Source organism: Rhyacophila brunnea, unplaced genomic scaffold (assembly GCF_057557595.1).
Source record: "Rhyacophila brunnea isolate RB1 unplaced genomic scaffold, BYU_Rbru_1.0 scaffold_1, whole genome shotgun sequence".
NCBI lineage: Eukaryota > Metazoa > Arthropoda > Insecta > Trichoptera > Rhyacophilidae > Rhyacophila > Rhyacophila brunnea.
Genome location: NW_028232751.1, coordinates 14,764,028 through 14,785,048, shown reverse-complemented (window position 1 = coordinate 14,785,048; position 21,021 = coordinate 14,764,028). Strand labels below are relative to the sequence as shown.

Here is a 21,021-nt window from a genome sequence, read left to right as displayed (position 1 = left end):
CCAGCAATGACACGTGCAGATTTGCGAATTATATTTGAATTATAGATAGGTACATACTTAGTTACCTAATTAATTTATCCAAATATTTTTGCCAGTCATTCGCGAGTTTTGAAAGTTGTCAGGCGTATTTTTAATTGTATCTGAAACCGTGGACTCGCAATATTTTCTATTGAAGTAGAGATGACATTTAAATTAAATTTTGTGGTAGGTATATATTTATTTTATGTATATTTTTATTTCTTAGATATTGAAGTCATGAAAGGATAATAAAAAAATACTGTATAATGGGGTGGCATTTTGACGCTGCCTAGGGGCGGAATTTTGTCTAGGGACGTCACTGTTCATGGAGGATATCCTTCTGAAGTGTGTGGCGGTCAATATCATTTAAACATTTTAATATGTACCTACTTAAAATTGAAACAAACTTTGTCTACCCCTATTCAGCAGCCCTTCCGCAATGTACATTTAATACGAATGGATATGATAGAATATGATTAATTCTAAGATTTAGATAGCTGCTGTGTAGTGAACAACATTATACCTAAAAAAATGTTCACATTTATAGGTACCCACTATGCGCTAGGCCTAAAACCACACGTTCAGGCACGCACACAGGGAATGGTTATGGGGGCCCGTTTTTAAAAGCATCCGTAATAAAAATAATCGAAAGTAATTTCTCCAGATTTCATATTTTCAAGTCCAGACTAGCAATAAGAATAATACCTGCTGTGAGTGTAAAAACTGTAAAACATTAATTTTATTATTATCCATGCATGCTGATTATAAAATTGACATTCACTGAAAAGTTATAATAATGTTACACATTACACATAGGTATTTTATAAACTGATCTTTATAAAACTAAAAAAAATAATGGAATATAAATATCACTTTTATCGCATAATTTAATTAAAACCATACTTATAATTTTATATTTATTATAGCGTCGGCCTATTTAGTGTCGTGGGTCCTAGGTTTGAATCCTGGGTCTGGCAAGTAGGTACACATATTGTTTTTCAATTTGTGTATGAGTCAGAGTATGGACCTAATGCCTACGTTGAGTAAGTGTAAACTGTAAGTGCTGAGTGGCAGCATTCGGCGCAGCGTTGAGCGTTTGGCGCAACTCAAACGTATAACCGTGTGTGAAAATGTTCGTAGACAACGTCTTTTTTTGGTTATACATTTATACGGTTATACGTTTGAGTTGCGCAAAACGCTCAACGCTGCGCCGAACGCTGGCACTGAGGCCTCACACTAAGTGGCTGACATCCATTTCGCGTAAAAACAAAAATCTGTTAATACAAACCTTCACTCCATGGAGGCCCATACTATGATCTGATTAGGATCAGACATGTTCGAAAAACAAATTGATTTTAGTATTCGTTTGAATAACTATTAAGTAGGTATTATATTTTTATGTAAAATTTCAGCATTCAGTTTATTATTTTTTTAGCTTTAAATCTTTCGATTTCTGCAAGTATTATTAATCTACTAATCTACATAAAGTACCAACTAATGAAATTAGGGAAGAAAAGCCGAATCATTTATTTTAATAATATGTATCTAGTTTCACAATCTTAATTAAGTATGCACAAATTATGTTCATTCAAACCAGCTCCTTCAAACATATTGTGACGATATAAAACTAAATTTGCTTAAAATATTATAGGTATTTTATTTTTATTTTTATATGACACACTGATTGGGTAGGTAGGTACCTATTAATTATTTTCATATTCGACTCTTGCGATATGAGCTGGATATGGCGCTAACTCTATCAAGAAAAAATTCACTCATCCAGACTGCCTCTCTCAGGGAAAAGTGAAAGCAACAGTTATAATTTTTGATGGAAATGACTGTTCACCCAATATTTCTTCTGATTTGTTATTCTAGCATGCCTGCGATCTTCGACTTCTTCATCTTCCCTGAACATCATCCAAAGCCATCAGTTTCTAATGAACCTCTACAATCTATCCCACAAGATAGCGTGTTCGGAAAAATACAGAGAGGTACCTACCTAAATATTATCATCATTACTTTTATTTTTAGTTTCTCGGCTTCTGTGCTTCATCCATGAAATCAAAGCTTTGGCGGCAATAGTACATAGGTACCAACCTACAATTTTTCAGGCATTCAATAATAATAATTTGTACTCTTTTGCATCGAAGATTTAGATAGGTAGGTATGTACCTACCTAAAACAAAGGTCTTCAGGGTTTTTTTAAAATTAATTTAAATTCTAATAGCTTTTGATGTAATTACATCATTACGTGAAGAAATATATAAGTAAATTATACCTTTTAGCAATAGTGTTTTGGCGTAATAAAAAAAATAGGTAGGTAGGTATTTTTTTACAATCCACCAAAAACAATGACAGCGACAGCAGATTTAATGAGTATGGCAGCACTGTATTGGGTGTGCTTGAAAATCGATAACATTATTCTAGTCGCCGTACTCTGTAGTGAAGTAAATCGTGAATTCACATATTAAAATAGTTAAACACTTATTGAAGACGCCGATTCGGCGATATAGTTGTAGGTCTTAATTAGATTATAGGCTGCGTTGTTTTTTTTTTTTACCATAAGTCGTAATACTACCAGTTTATTTGCCTATTAATATCCCGACTATGACTTATCATACTCCAATGAAATTGTGAATATTGAGTGTGGTTTGTGTTGGGGTCTTCAATATTGGTCTCTATTAACGCTGATTTTGATCTAGATCTACGATGAATGAATTCGACAGCCTCCGCCAAGAGGCGGAAACATTAAAAAATGCTATCAGAGATGCACGGAAGGCTGCTTGTGACACGAACCTTGTCCAAGCTACCAGTAGTTTGGAACCTATCGGACGGATTCAAATGCGAACACGACGTACCCTAAGAGGTCATTTGGCTAAAATATATGCAATGCACTGGGGCACTGACTCCAGGAACTTGGTTTCAGCATCTCAGGATGGAAAGCTAATCGTATGGGACTCTCACACAACTAACAAAGTTCATGCGATCCCTTTGCGTTCATCTTGGGTTATGACTTGTGCCTATGCTCCATCGGGAGCTTATGTGGCTTGCGGAGGACTTGACAATATATGCTCGATTTATAGTCTAAAGACAAGGGAGGGAAACGTTCGAGTCTCCAGAGAGCTTCCTGGCCACACCGGATATCTTTCGTGTTGCCGATTCCTGGATGATAGTCAGATTGTAACCAGCTCAGGAGATATGTCCTGCGCTCTGTGGGATATAGAGACTGGCCAACAGTGTACTTCTTTCAGTGGCCATACCGGTGATGTGATGTCTTTATCGCTGGCGCCTGATATGCACACATTTGTATCTGCCGCGTGTGACGCTTCGGCTAAGTTATGGGATATTAGAGAGGGAGCATGCAAGCAAACGTTTCCCGGTCACGAGTCTGATATTAATGCTATTACATTTTTCCCGAATGGTTATTCATTTGCCACTGGATCCGACGACGCTACTTGCAGACTCTTTGATATCCGCTCAGATCAAGAATTGGCTCTGTATTCCCACGATAACATAATTTGTGGAATTACCAGTGTTGCGTTCAGCAAAAGTGGGCGTTTGTTATTGGCTGGATATGACGACTTCAATTGTAATGTTTGGGACTCTATGAAAACTGAAAGAGCAGGAATTCTCGCCGGTCATGATAACCGAGTGTCTTGTCTGGGAGTCACCGATGATGGTATGGCTATTGCCACCGGTTCCTGGGACTCTTTCCTTCGTATTTGGAATTAAAGTGTTAACTCTAACGTATAAATGAATTCAACACTAGTTACTTCCAAGTGTCAACTGTCTAGATGCAATCAATCATCAACTGTAATTTTGTAATGGAAATTTATGCTACAAACAATATTCTCTGTAAAATCAACCGAATTCTACTTCAGTAGTTATTCACTCTGCCGGTGGCATACACTAATGATACCTTACGAATTTTTATTGTAATTATTTCAGTTGTTTTTAAACTACCTATTAATTTTGCGACTACACAACCGCTCAAATAAAAACTAATACAAACAATTTAAACCATTTATTATGATCGCGTAATTAAATATTTTTACATCTCTAAATAAATTTAATCAAAGAAATATCAACAAATTATCGCTACGAGCAGATTTAGTCACTTACCTGACAGGTGAAAACTTTCACAAATATGTAAATAAAATCTATGATATATTGATTCAAATTAAAATGCTGATACTTTATGGGTTTGGTTGATTTCATTGTCTACAATTTACATTATAATGTGGGATTGATAATTCATTGTAATATTATTCAGCGATAGACGCCTGTGATGGACTAGTGTAAAAATATCCGTTTCTGAAGCCGTTGGTCGCAGGTTCGGATCACGCATCTGGAAAATTGACTTACATATTATTATTTTATAAATGTGTTTGGATTCATTGTCGTATATTGAAAAGATTAACTAGACATTTCAATGTGTAGGATTTACTAACAAAATAGTAAATCTTAATTACACAGGATAGCAAACCGAAAACCGCTAGCCTGAAGCTTAATGATTATGAATTTAACATCTGCAATAGGCCAAAGGTATATTTAGAAGTCATCCACCATTTTTTGGTGTTTAACTGTTATAGGATTATAGATGCGTATTCAAAATCATCGGTCCCCATAATAGAGGAAAAATAGTTTCTATATTATCAGCTAAACACTGCTACTTAACTAATTTTAAATAGTTTTACATCCAAAAGTGTTCCCGGGTCTAGGACGATTTGGCACCGGACAACTGGACGCCACGGAATTTGAAAATAAATAGATGTTAGATACTTATAGGTACTTTAAAAAAAAATATTCAATATTATTATTTATACTTCAATGATTATATCGTCACCGTTCAGGCAAAAGTCACCAAACCTGAAAATGGCAGTTTTGAGTTGAGTATGTCACCCGAAGCGTAAAATTATGTTCTTTAAGATGCAAAACTCACCACGGTACATTAGTTAGTAAAATTTTGCTTAAATCCGAATTATTTGTTTTTCACTAAATGACTTTCGATAAAATCTTAACAAGCAAAAGTCATTATAGGTGAATAGACATTATTGACTATACAAAAAAAATAAATCCTTCGTTATAAATATTCAAGCAAAAGTCACTATACTATGGATGGTGACTTTTACTGATCCTTCTTTTGACTAACATTGTTCAGATTATTAACAAGCAAAAGTCACCAAACCATAATTGAGCTACCTTGCCTCCTTCAAAATCTTCCAGATGTGTTAATTAGCATCAAAAAGTAAAATTACCTTAAAGAAATTATTAAGAAGACATGAGAAAATAATTTAATGTAGATAAAACTTTAAAAACATTAAAATCTGATTTTTTCTGCATTTTCAAATTGCGATATCTCAAAACTATGTTTTTAGGGTTGGTGACTTTTGCCTGAACGGAGACGATATTATGATTTAATAGTTGGTAAGAATGTAAATATGCAGACGTAAACAATGATTTAATCGTGCATATGTTTAAGTTCCAACGAAAAAAGAGTTTTTTATTTAATATAAAGCCTTAGGCATGGTAATTCTCAATCCGCGATAAAGAATACATTATGTTAAGAGTAAAATGAATTCAAACTACTAAGTAGTAGATAGAAACTGATTAAAATACCTCGTCTACACATGTCTACGACAGTGCGGCGTCCAATTGTCCGGAGGCCAGTCGTCCCATTCCCGTGTTCCCCTATCAATGAATGTAAACGGTAACGAAACACACATTTATATTTGGGAAACTGATTAGATACCATTTCTGATCTAATATTGAGTAGGTAGGTATATAGAGCTCCATATTTTCTAAACAGACATTTACAAAGATATATATATTATTGTTGATCAATTCGGTGGTGAAGACTGCCTGTTGGAATGAGGTAAACTATTAGTAAACAGATTTATAAATTTCATAATAACTGAATATGTTCAGTTTATTAATAATATTATTTTGAAATTTTGTTCAATTCTTCAAAGCGTGACACTATTTATATAAATTTTAGATAGAATTAATGGACTAATAATTTCATATTATTTATAGATCACACCAGTTTCTTGCGTTCTAATATCAGTCCATATGTACTTGTGGCATGAATAAAGGTAAACCTTAAACAATCATAGTATTGTCTTCATATCTGCGCTTGACAAAGAATCCAAAACACTCATCGACTAATTAAACAAAACGTGTGAATTTTTAATTCAGCTACGGTATTCGAACACGTGTCCCATCAAAGGCTAGCCTCTGCCCTACAGTGGGCGCGAATTACTAATTTTGGGTTCATTTATTAACAGTGGTGCTTTTTCATTATTATTCAACTACTTATTAAAAGTTTATTTTATTATTAAAAATCTAAAATGCATTATGTTATTATTAGTTTGAACATATTCTTACAGATTGTTTTTGGCGTCTCAAACCAATTATTTTTTTTTATCTGTGAGCATTTAACTATTCTTACAAATATTTGATTCAAAATCTTTTCAACAGATGCCTTAGAGTGCTACAAAATAATTGTAAAAAATCACCTAATCTAAGATATGAAATTTTTGTGCCTGAGTGTGAATACAATGAATTTCGAACACAGAATTTTCTCGTGTTTGGAAGGCAATTGAAAAATGTCATAATTGCCGATCAACACTCGATAAAACAACACAAACATAACTTATGTGGTATTGCATATAGCCCGTTGACGTATTGCGTGTTTCATATTCTTTGAATGTTTATTTTTTTATTCTAAGTAAACTCGGGAAAATTAAATAAGTAATAATATGTTGTACTTATAAAAGATCTTTTTGTACTGAAATAATTGTACTTGCTTTATTCGCATCAAGGTTATCATTAATATGTGTGGCGATCTTTGGTACTTAGATAAAGGTAGAATCGTGTAACTTATCCTCTTTTTCACTATACTGTGTGTATTTATTGCATATTTTCAAATAGTCGTAAGTGAGACAAATACATAATAATGTCAATGAACATCAACTAGTAGTATGACGTATCCATAACCATTGATAATATACACTCATGCAATGGGCAAGTTTTGTGGATTCTACATTAATATTAATTAAATAATTTAATAATCATTGGGAAAAGATGGTGTGGGAATCGATGCACACTCATTTTAATATTTCATTCGTAACAGTGAAAATTGATTCTTCCAGTGCTGTGCTATTGTAAATTAAATAAATAATTATTATTCATTTATTATCCATATGCATGTTTTTACAAATGATGTGATCCACAGCACATCAGTTGTTTGTTTTGTATTTAAATTTTACATACAAAATCAACACGTAATATTTGTATATTATCTGTATTTGTAAGTTTGACAAATAAAAGATAGAATGAATATTAACGTAGGTCTCATCATACTATGACTGCCATTGCTACGAGTGCTTATCGTTAATATTTAAAAATGCACTTTTCTAAAATCTTTTTTTTAATATAACTACTTATAAACTGCTTTTTCAATGTGTGAAGAGTATTAATTGTATTTAGATGATATATTATTAGGAATTTATACTACATTTTCTACTTGATCACATTAAATATCATTTTTCATAATAATTTATAATATTCACTTTGATGTAAGGGCTGGGTTAAAAAATACACAATAAGAAACGCCTATTAATACCTCCAATTAGGTCATTAAAAACATTTTACAAGTATCACTTGACTACCCTTACAAATGTACATGTCTCAGAGTAATATAGGTATATAAGTTCACGAGCAAAAATTTAAACCATCCCAGTGTGTAAAACTCTATACTTCCAGTGAATGTAATAATATATTCATTATTGATATTATTGGTGATACGCAATAAGTAAAAATGTATGGCCAAACATTCTAAATAGATTAGTGGTAAAGCGTCTACTTGCTGTTTTGTAGTAAAATAATCTATTGCCTTACGGGGGATTGTTGTAACAACAATGTCAAACAGATACGGTGGCTGCCCATTGATTATTTATTTAATCTGCAACACACTGTATCCGTGGATGCAGACATAACCTATTCATATATCAATAATATTTGGTGAATAAATTCCTAATTAAACTGAAATCGTTTTCTAAATAGTTTTGCACACCACATAATGTAATGATCATTTTTCATTACACAAGTTCGACAAGTTCACAATCGGCTCCCGTATAAAACACTCGTAATACTATTATAGTCTAGTACTCAGCTAGCGTATAGAATGGATAATTGAAAATATCTAGCAATATCAAAATTTGTGCAAAGCGCAAAGCAAATTGTTTTTTCATAAACAGGACAATCTCACACCTGAGTTGTTGCATATTCAATGTTCTAAACAATCAATTGAGCCGAACGTAGGATATTTACATAAATAATAATCATTGTGATGTGAGTAATTTTAAGAATGTCTTTTTTTTGTATTTATTTTGAATGAATGAAGTTTATAATAAAAAAAAAATATGTACAGAATAATAAAAGGAAGAAGTACTTACTCACATAAAAATCACAAAAAATTCAAAAATAATTAAATTGTCAAAAAGCGATTGCCTACCTTCTGTACGCATATAAATCGAGTGCTTAAAGTCAGACAACGTTATCTACAAAAAAGTGTTTTTTTTTTTTTTTTTGACGTAACGTTATTTTACATTTACGGCTATATGATAGTCAAACAACGTTATGTCAATATTTTCTAATTTCTTATTAAATTGTCAGTAAAGTTTAACGTTAACTGCATAAGTTACCCTTGTTTTCATATTTTTTAAAAACTATCCCTATAAATTTTAACATCATCATAAGCAAGATAAATGTACAATACACAATAAATTATAAAATATTAACATTTGGTTTTAAATAAACATTGCCCTTGTTGAGTTACAAGAATCTAAAATAACGATTTTTGGCTCTCCTGTAAAGTTGCACTTTTGTAGATAGTGTTGTTTGACACTAAGACCTCGAAATAATATGATAAATTGAATGAGTAATAAGTAATATAATCAAAAACAAAAATTAATTTGGCTTGAGGTCTAGCCCTCATTTTGAAGTGTTGTGGTGCTCTCTTAATTAGAGCTGCTAATTTAGGCTGCTTGAATTCATATATTATATTAGGTACCTACAAATTTTTTATTATAAATATTCTAAGCATATTATTATGTTATTTAAGTTTTGATTTTTAATATCGTAATGAACTTGGAAACAATCTTTGAATAGTGCATTTTTGAGTTCCACATTAGCTGTATTTAGATTTTGAAGGTTTTCTAAATTTTGCTAGTAAAGAAACTGGGGTTAATATGAAAAACTGAAAATTTAATAAAGCAACACATTTATTACTTAAATGTGTGTTAAATATAATAGGAATCAAGCTAAATCTTCTAACAAGACAAACCTGTTTCAATCAACTCTGTAATTTATTCTGACTTTGAATTTAGAGGACTACAAGAATGAATTTTAACTCGAGGTTAAATCAGTATCAAATCTAAGCAATACTAAAAAACCCTTTATAACACTTATGCATAGTTTATAATCAACATGCGTGTTCCTACCTCTATTAAAATCTGTTATGTAAATAAACTATGTTAAATCATCGGTGAATGTGTTTGCATAATTTAGAATATCTGATATACCTCCTAGTTCATTAATTATTGTGAAATTTAACACCAAATTTTCATGGTCTTAGGTATTTTAAATGTGTCACTCCATACAAATAGCGAGTGTAAAATAAAATAACATCATTTTTAATTAAATACAAACCTCCCACCTATTATATGATCTGCAGAAGAACATAAAACTAAATCAAATTTGACTTTTACGTACAAAAATTTAATAATACATTTTATTGTATTTTTAAATCGCAGATTATTGAGGTCCAATTCCTTTACATTATTATTTATGAAAAGAATAGTGTTTCTTTAATGACTAAAATATGTCTTGTATAAATTATAAAGATAAAATAATATTGGCTTTATTATAAATTTATAATGTGCACCAAATCCATTTATTATAAATGGATTCAGATACAATTTAATAAGGATTTGTTGTAATCAATGTCCAATCAAAATGAAATGTACAAGATACATGTGTCTGAATAAGAGGATTGTCATTTAACGAAACATTTACAATAATGATAGTATTATTATCTCAAACAAAATAATACTTACATAATCTATAGTTGTACTGAATTAATAACTAAATATATCGAGGGTATACTGACAGAACGCATTAACTCAGTTTTTGCTGTTTTTCTGTTTTAAATGCCAAAATGTATACAATTTTACGCCCTACGTCCTGGTAAAACGCACAAAGGCATAGGATATAATGGTGAGAAAATAGAAACATTATTAAATCATATCGTTATTTTTTTATTCTGATAGAAAGCATGATAATGACCTAATGCGTTCTGCGTATACAAAATACAGGACTTGTAACATGTCGTATATTGTGTTTGCCATAAAAGTTAGTCTTTATAATGTAGAAAAAATGTTTTTAAATCATAAAAAAATCTATGTGGGAGAACGCTTTGAAAAAAAAATTAAAGTCCTTTTTGCGATTATCTCAGAACTTATTTTAATGACTTAATGCTTTCTGTCAGTATACCCTCGATATTATGTTTGTTTTTGAATCCTATTTTTTCTTTATTGTTTTATGTTTTCAAATGAAAAATAAATTGTCAAAGAGAAGTAACCGATGTATTTATTATTTTAACTTTAGTATTTGCTTACTATTTATTTGTAAATTTATAGCTTTTCAGTCCTATTCATTATCAATAATATTCCATCTATGTTTAGAGAATACGCTACTATAGGTTCAAATTAAAACCCAATAACAATCGCCTTTTGTGATATAAATAACACCATACAAAATAAATGATCATATATTATATTATGTATGTTGCAATGATTGTTTTTATATTAGGGTTTAAAGACTCTTAACCCAATGCTTACGGGCCGCACAAAATTGTGTTTTTGCTAATTGCTTTTCAAATGCAAATTAACACGTTAATTAAAAAATTAATTAAAAGAGCCCGTAAACATCGGGTTAATATTATAAAAGCAATGTTAACTACAATAATAATAATGTTGGTAAATGGTACAAATTGATACAATAATATTCGTAACTATTATAACACAATACTACTTCATTAACTTGTTCACGACATCGTAAAGATATTGAATTTGTAACAGTAAAGTATAACATAATAATTGAAATTCTAAATAATTTTACATGACTTTATCTATTTGTACATTATATAATTATGATCTTCAATAAAGATAGGTATACTGAAGCTTTCACAATTATTATATTATTAGAAATATACAGACTACGATAAAGATATAAATGAAACAATTGTTAAACCACAAATCACTTAAGTTAAAATAATGACTTATATAATATTGTCATAGATAACAAGAAATGTGTTGTTATATATTATGATATGTCTAGAATACAATGTCACCGTCTCGCCATGTTTTCCATTTTTAACGATAGGCTTATTCATTACCATATATTTCAAAGAGTTTCTGCTAATTAAGAGGAAGCATATCAAACTCTTTGTTTTTCAACGCTCGATAGCGTTTCCGAATCATTTTTATTATGGTTGAATGTGTAACTATAGACTAATATAATATTCTCTTTGTTGGCAGCATTAAATACATTGTAGCAAATTGCAGCCTACTGTTTTGGTTACTTGCATACTGTTATTTGTGATTTTACGTGATTGGTCATCTAAATAATGATAGTTTATTGTATGGCAAAATTTCTTTTGTGCTTGCAACACTAATGCAGGCTGTTTTTTTTTTATTTCAGTGCGGACCTAAAAATTAAGTGACAAAGCACAAGTGTTAATTTTGCTACAAATGAATCTGCTATGCGAAATAACTGGTATCTACTAGTATAGGAACCAACCTAAATCCACTTCTCTATAATATTGTTGTGCAGTAAACATTTTTGCTTCATCAATTTCAATTTATTCTAAATATTTGTATAGGAATGATTCCAAAACTGTAATAATAATTATCAATTTTTTGTGAAGCCCTTTCAAAAGTCTATCTACATTATCACAATGTAGCATTATAACAAGTTGAAAAATTAATAGATTAGTCATAAAACGTGATATCTGGATCTTTTTATTTTATATAAAAGACAATAATGAAGGGTGGTTCAATTGAATCACTTGCATCAGAGGATCAAGATACATATCCAAAACAAAATGACTTATGACTAATGTACTGTTAACAAAACCTTCAACTTAATTTTAAAAAATACAGACAGATATAATATATATCCATGTTCCTTTAATTAAATTTAAACCTAATTGCATCAATTTATTAATCATTTTTCTATTGAATGACGTTAAAGTCATGTTTTTTTCATAAATTTGTTTATTTAGATGTAATAATCTCCCTTTTAAAAATATACCTTGTGTTACAGTTCTTTCTGTGCTTCCTATTAAAAGTTATTTCGCAAAAACACTAATATAGGCATATTCATTTTATCATCTTCAACCGAGACATTTTCGAATGTTTTTTTTAATCGTTCTGTAAAAATATTTTTTTCTAAAACCAAAAGTAATAATATATAGTCTCCATTTTTATTTTGTTTTGAAAAAGCGCTTCCTCATAATTTCATTTTGATAAAAGATTGGCAATGTATTGTATCTATATTTAGTGAATAAAATTATATAATAGTAACCGTAAACTAATAAAACGTTCATTTATGATAAATTATTTTAATGTTCCCATTTAAAAATGGCATCTATATTACGCTTTTATTAATTCAATTGAATTATTTTAGTCCAGTTTTTATTTCTGTCATCGACCGAATTTCATTACTAACAGTTGATGCATGTTGGGTTTTCGGAGCCATGATTTGATCATTTACTGTTTATAGTATTTACACAATCCAATATTATAGTGTATGCCAAAATCATTTATAGTTTTTATTGCAAGACAGCTTCCAAAAGTTTTCCAGTTTTCACTATGTTACTCCATAATAGGAACTTTTTTATACATTGATATTCATCATAATAATTGTTTTTATAACATCAACTTGTGTGTTATGATATGTAGGTACTTATAGAATAAGATCCTCGGATATACTAATTAAATAGTGTTCTCTATAACATTTAATGTTAGTGTAACGTAACAGGACTCCACAGACAAGTTTTGTTTTCATTGTCATACTGGGTACCAAACTAAACTTTGGTGTGGTATATAATGGATGATTGCCTTAAATTGGAAATCGTTTTCAAAGAAAAAAAAAGAATACAAATTTTTGTCATAGCCATGTATATTATTCAAATTAAATGTTGATTTTATTTAATTATTTTGAATTCATGAATTTTTAATAGTGATACTTCAATATTTATAAAGCAGTGTTTATGTAATTTTTATAATATGCAATCCCATTTTCCATACCGAAACAACAAATATATACCTAGTTAAAGTGATGTATTCTACATGACTAAAAAATATTAGAAAGGCTTATAAAAAATGTTTTCCAATGTATTATTATTATTCAATAGACTTGTAAAATTTCCCTTTTACATTATTGGTTATTTTACAATAAAATAAGATTTATGATAGTATTAATTTAAGACTCATTGTGCTCAATGAATGGATAGTTTACATTTTTTGATCAGCACATTTTTGCAATTTACAAAATCATAATATTTATACTAGCGCATAGTGATGTTTTAAGTTAAATTATAATATACTATATATATATAACACGGATGCTGGATTATTGTATAGAATGTATAAGTTATGTAAGTATCCATGCATTATTAATTTTTGCTCTTCTGCGATATGTACTGAAGCGTTTATCTTTCGTGACTGTAATATGTGTGTAAAACATTAATAATCCAAAATAAAATTAAAAACCAATTTGTTGTTTTAATAATTATTCAGATTATATTGCGACATCCCATCTGTTCTTTCATTTACATCTCAATACCTTCGCCCTCCACATCTCCCCCGCTTGCGTCCTGTCATATTGCATACCATGGATAGGCCATAATGCCCGCGGTGATATTTGCATGTTCCAAAAATTCTACTCTTGAATGAGTGAAATTGTGGAAGTAGGCTGTTAAGATTCGATATAAATAATGCACAGTATACTTTGTTAATCAAATGTATTTGTTTTCATTGCACTAAGACTACAATGTGAGGATAGTGTTTGTTAGTTTTTTAAATTCAATTAAACCCTGTGTGATTTAAAATTATGCCAATAAATCATATATTATTTTAGATACTTTATAATAATTTTTATCGATTATGGTTTGGTTAGTCTGGACCGAATTTTAAAAAACTAATCCAAGGCCATCTGTAATATGTATTCTTAATTCAATGAAAACAAATAAATATGACTGAAAAGGTGCGTACTATTTTTGACAGATCGCCCATAGCATATCTAAATTATTATGGTTAGGTTTTGGCAGGGTTTAATTGACTTTTAAAAACTAACCAGCACCATCTGTAAATTGTATTCATAGTTCAATGAAAACAAATAAGTATGACTGACAAAGTTTATTGTGTACTATTTATGTAGAGTCTTAACAGCCTACCTCCACCCTCGCCACTGACTCATAAATATAAAAATTTATGTTATCTAAGTGTAAATAGTGTATGCCCCATTTTTCAACTGTTTCCTGGCCTGCTCTTCCACAGAAAGACGATTAACTTTTTGGAGTATAGAATTATATCTATCTGTCTATTGGCGTTTATTTCATTCTTGTTTATAGTATCAGAAATTTGCATTAACATATGTTTTAAACCATAATACTTAATATAGTTTAAGCTTATGATCTTTATTTACCTTTTGCTAGGTAGGCAGAGAGCCATGAGCCAAAATTTCATTTAGAGGCAATATTAATCATGTGATAAATGAAAACAATCAATTTAGACACAGTCAAGATCGTGACAAACATATTTTTTTTACCAAAGACTAACAGTACTTACTTTACAGAGCTGGTTATCGTCCGAGGCTGCTGTGATGGTGTTACATTAATCAGTTGTTTTTAAGGAAACAAGGTGATTAGCCTAGCGCTCCCGAGGTCTGAGCCACGAGGGCCCTGATGGTCGGCTCGACCAGGTTTTTCTGTCAGGAATTTCCTTCCCTTAGCCAGGAGGCCAATTTTGTGACGCCGGTCACTCACCCTTCGCCCCCTGCTGTTAGCTACAGCTTACGCTGCATTGCCCGGAGGTCGCCGCGGGGAGGCCAGCAGATGGTACTTGCTGGCAGTTTGGCATTTCCAGCATACACATACGGGATACCTCCGAAGATCATTGCCATAATCAAATGCCTGTACGAGAATAGCGAGTGCTGTGTCAGAATTGGTGATACTGGTACGGAATGGTTTGGGGTCACAACCAGAGTCAGACAGGGTTGTGTCCTTGCTCCGATTCTCTTCATCATACTACGGAAGTCAATACCACCTGACCGAGGCATACCTGTTACCCCCACAGTGAAACTATGCTACCTGGAATACGCCGATGACGTTGTCTTATTCGACAACTCAATCGAGCGCATTCAAGAGACAATCGGCAGGTTGCATAATAACTCATCTCGCGTTAGTTTGAAAATCAATGCGAAGAAAACCAACGTTTTATGTAATAAATAGCACCTGTGTTGATGCAGATTTCCCTCTGTTTAACGACGAGCAAAACATTGAGAGTGTCGACAGCTTCAAATACCTGAGGGTACACATCACAGGAGATGGCATTTTACAGAGAGAGCTCGCTATCCGAATGGGAATCGCTAGAGCAACATTCAACTCGATGCGGAGTATCTGGGACTCATGATTGTACTCGGTCAAAACCAAATGTCGCCCATTCGACGCTTGCATTCTGATGGTGCTGCTTTACAGTAGTGAATCATGGCACCTTACGAAGGCTCAGAGGAACTGTATACTGAGCTTCGAAAACAGATGTTTGCGACGGATTCTGGGTGTGCGGTGGTATGACTTTAGGAGCGACGAGGAGATAAGGGAACGCACCAAGCCGCCTCTCATTACACTGAGAGTGAAGAGGCAAGCAGGCCACGTGCTGCGGATGCCAGAAGAGAACCTCAACCTGGCTTGCCTGTTCTTCAAGCCGACCGGATTGCGGCATCCTGGAAGGCCGCTAAATACTATCTATAGAGTGTATACGGCGGAGCTACGGGATACTGGTTTGACCTGGAACGAAGCAAGAAGACTGCGGACAGGGATTCTTGGAGGCGCCGCGTGGTGTCCATATGCTTCGACTAAGGGTCGGATATGGAAGAAGAAGAAGAACGTTACCTACAACAAAACCCATTTATATGACTCATATTAGCGTGATTTTAAAATATGGAAAGGGGGCTTAGGAGGATAACATATTCTCCCCTCAACCCCAACAGAAAAAAATGGGTTGGTTCACATTCATTTTAAATTACATATTTACTACAGATATACCATCATAAATCGTCAGGTGTTCAAATTTAGAACTAAACTCATCCCAGTTGAAAAATATTGAATGATATATTAGTATGTGGCGCCCTCACTCAGCAGACAACTTATACTGGTGGAGCTATAACACAAATTACTTATCTGAAAAGACTTCACGTTGGCTGCTTTAGCGTGGCCTTTTGGCATTCTCGTGTATTGTTTAGTCAGGTGATCGAAAGAGCTCAAAATATGAACAAAAAAAAATTATGGACTTTTTTAGTCAAACTATTCTTAAATTCAATACTACATTGCATTCATGCCTTGACGATGGATTATTTATTGTGTTGGTAACAGAGGGTAGGAAAATTTTGTGGAAGTAAATATCTTCAATATTATGGACTGGTGAAGGTGTTCAAAGTGCTGTGCTGTCTGGAGGATGGTTGGTGAAATTTAGGCTGGACGTAAAAATATTCAGAAAATATTTTATTTAATATTGATTGTAACTAGTAGTTACATGGTTACTATGATATTTTTTTGAATAAACTACCTCCGGAGAATTCTGCGCTTGCTACAGATTCATGAAATGTCTCTCTTCTTGGCAAGCTTATGCCTGTTCACTTGAAATTTTATCATTGTAATGAACAATGTTCTACAGTCGAACTCGGTTATTACGTTCACGGATATAGCGAGATCTCGAATGTAACGAGGAAACATTCGTTGATTTTCTCCATACATTTATTCACTTTTATTATGAGCTATTTATTGGTTATACTGAGTTAAAATATCGTCAAAAATTTTCTTAAAATTGTTAATGTGTCTATCGTCTAAAAACATTTTGACTCTAAGCAATAAAATCCGACCGGACAGGATGCCGCCGGGTTCGGATTACGTTTATGACACTAGTTAAGTGTCTAAGTAGCTATCCAATTAGTGTTTTAGTGAAGTCACTAGGTACCTACCAGCGTTCATTACAATAAACAACTTCTTTTGTAGTTTATGAATGCCATGCTTGTTTCGGGGAAAAATTCTAATTGTGTATTTTTGTTTGAATTGCAACTTTTTGTGTTATGTGACCGCTCATTTAAAAATACCTATTCTCTGATATAACGAGTAATGCTTATAACGAGCAAATTCACTCAGTCCCATTTTCCTCGTAATAACCAAGTTCGACTGTATTTAAATTCCAGCGTTTTTCTAGTAGCTCTTTCAATTGTCGGTAATTTTTAACAATTGATGCATATTATAACAAGAATTATGTTCTTATCTCTTTTACAACTGTTTTAATATTACAGTAGAACCTTAAGCATCCGAATTGTACAAAACAAATTACTTTCATACGAATTTGTTGCACAACACGTGACATACAATGTATATCGATAAGTTTGAATGTCTATGTTGTTACTATTAGCTGAGAGATGTTGTTACTATTAGCTGAGAGATGTCGTTAGTATTAGCTGAGAGATGTCGTTAGTATTAACTAATATATTATACATACTAGTATTTGTAACCAGGTTTGCCTAGGAGTTTTCCTTTTCATGTATTTTTACTAGTAGTATAGCTACTTTACGATAAGCAAAATAATACATGTATTTTTGGTTCCCTTGTCTAGTGTCAAGACTTTATAGGCTCTGATTGTTTCTTTTTGTTTGAAGAATAAGATTGGCGAGACAGTTTTATGTGTAAACAGTTATTATTGCGATAGTTTAAAATAAGCACTATTGCTGCAAGTAAATCCATACACATGTACAAGTGATATTACGGCGAAGGCTAAGCAAATCAAGAATTGAACTATCAGCAAATCTCTCGGTATCAATAGAATTATAGGAACTGACACATTCTCGATAAATACCATCAGGTAAACTTACGTTGATCGTCCTGCTCTAAATCCATGCTGTTCATCTATTGTAAATGACTTCAGTTTTGGATAAATTAGGCAGGGCATGATAATATTGTCAAGAACTTTTTTACCTGTAGTTCTCCATTGATAACTATAGGCAGGGTCAGATTTATACTAGAAGGATTTTGCACTAAAACATATTAGGGGCCCAATTTAACAAATTCTGCATTATACTCAACAAGACAATATTGTTTGTGTCTGAAAAGTTTCAAGTAGGTTGGTACTCTAAAGCTCAAATTATATTGGCAGATTTCCAGACCGACTGTCTGCCACGATCACTCTCGATCGTGAAAACCCCTTTTGAGTCGATTCCAAAGTCATGACCGAATTGGAACAATTTCTATTTTTTGGGCATGATTGCGCCGAAGATTACCGAGAACGTATCCGAATTAACTTAGAGCTTTGAAGTTTTGCCACACGAGCGTGTCCTGTCATGCGTTTTAAAACACAAATTTGACATTTTCATAATGAAAGCTGCCTGACTTTATTCATTATTCTAACAGGCAATGCAATTCAAAAATAATACCCTAGTAAATACAATCAGTAAAAATTTCATTTCTTGCTTTACTTATAATTGTTCACACTAGCAACTGAGTGAATATCATGAACCAATAAAATTAACCGCCAACACGATTGAGTTGGTATAGATATACCATCATCAATCGTTTGAGTTTTTAGATCTAAGCTCATAACAGTATAAATAGTATTGAATAATGTTAAATGTTAGCATGTGGCGCCCTGCCCTCACTCAGTAGACAACTTATACTATAGATCTACCATCATAAATTGGCATTTCAGCGAGGGCGCTAGTATGACATTGAGAATATTACCATAACTAACAAAAAAATGGTAATTTATAATTTTTTATTGGTAGTATTATGCAATCCATAATTCGAGAAACATGTTGTAAAATTAAATGGCATTTATAACAAATTTATCCTCGATAGACAATTTTAGTTTCAAATTCGACCAGCTGCCAACTTACGATGTTAGATCTTTAGTAGATCTATAGCTGAATCGATAGCTTATGATGATCGATTGTTCAATCTGTTTGGGTCTGCGGTCTGCTGGTGTAATTTTACCTTTACAGAATTAAAGTCAAGAAATATATAAAAAAAAATTAAAATAGTGATTACCAGGTGTTTACATATGTATTTAGTTTCCAAATAGATAAGAGAACGTATGTATAGCCAGGTACTCATGAGCGAGCAGTAACTGTGACCGTTGCAGATACAGTAACTAGTATGGACGCCAAGCCTAGTTCGCGAGCCTGCTGCGAGCAGGTCAAGGTATGCTCATGGACATTGAATGTGACAACTGTTTCTCACGGCGAACAATGAAAATACTTTGTTAGTGTTATACATCTCTACACCTTCGGAAACTTATAATTACTATCCTTGTAATACGTACTCGGATATGAATATAGACGATTGTTTTACATATTTTTTCAGAAAATAAATAGGATATAATATATTATATTACCAGGACATGTTCTTTCAATCAATCGATGATCGCCTGACAGACTTCCGGGACAATTGTGCTGATGGTCTGTGTTTAGATAAGCGAAAAAAATACTGCACTTTGATGAAAGAATCCCCATTAGCTAAATATCTTAAGGTTACAGCTTATCTATTTTGCACTGATTCTGCTTCCCGAAACCTAGTGTTTCTTCTCTCAATCTTAGGTCCAATCAATTAATATTAATTACATACTTAAAATCTGTATGTCTCATTTGTATGAAATTCTTGTAATGCCCACTAATAATGCGTTGATATTTCAAAACAGTAAGTAAAGAAGAACTGTTTCTTTCATACTGTCGTGACTCCACCAATGTCGTCGACGACGTTTGCCTATAGAGTAAAAAATCTATAAAAATACTCGCTGCACTAGATATCAATTCGTTTGATATGTTTCAGCTCAGAACAAACACTGCGAATACGGCGGTTCGCCATCGGTTACATGCAGATCATTGATGTCACGTCCATATTTAGAGTTGATTACAGTATTTGGAACGGTAACAGTTACGATTCGCTAATGATTATCCGACTTATTAAAGATGCAATAGGTATCAAACGCATTCATGGTTTTCCATTATACAGCATATTATGCTCTTAATTGCTACCTGGTTTGTAGTTAAAACACCACCAATATTAATAACCATCCTAAATCTCATTGAATTCAAAGAAATTGATGTCACACCTGATAACTGCCATTCTGTTTCGTGAATATTCTACAAGACTGCTGCATAATAGAAAAGGAAAAATGAGTTCGCAGAGCTTAGTATAGGCAACATAATCATGAAATTGACCTCTAAAAACCACATGTAATACTAAACAACACTACACAAAATACCTAATTCTGTCCATTAAATATTGGCCCTTTTAGCATTTTTATCATATACCTACTAATATGGTAGATGTGATTTGTTTTATCCTCCTGGATGGATGAACTCATAAAGTTCGCTGGATGCAAGTGGCGGTGAAGTGTGAAAGGAGTTAGATGAGGCTTTCATCTAGTAGTGGATCGACCCCGACTGATGAAGATACATAATATATAGACTGAAATGGAAATGGCCAAGACACACACCTAGAATAAAAGATAACTACAGGACAAACAATATATTCATGATCATCTAGTATCCAAGAGGTATTATGTCATATTCCAGTGCCTATCGATACTTTTGTTATCATTATGAGACCAGTAGGCATCGATAATCGGTTTCTTCTTTTTCTTCGCCCAT

General features: G+C 32.4%; 1 pseudogene across 1 annotated transcript; it reads left to right on the top strand.

Moving 5' to 3' along the window:
• The first annotated feature begins 2,389 nt into the window (after nt 1-2,389).
• On the top strand, nt 2,390-13,992 carry LOC147079496 (guanine nucleotide-binding protein subunit beta-1 pseudogene; annotated as a pseudogene). The gene has a single exon (XR_015069780.1). The product of XR_015069780.1 is annotated as a guanine nucleotide-binding protein subunit beta-1 pseudogene (transcript).
• The last annotated feature ends 7,029 nt before the right edge of the window (nt 13,993-21,021 follow it).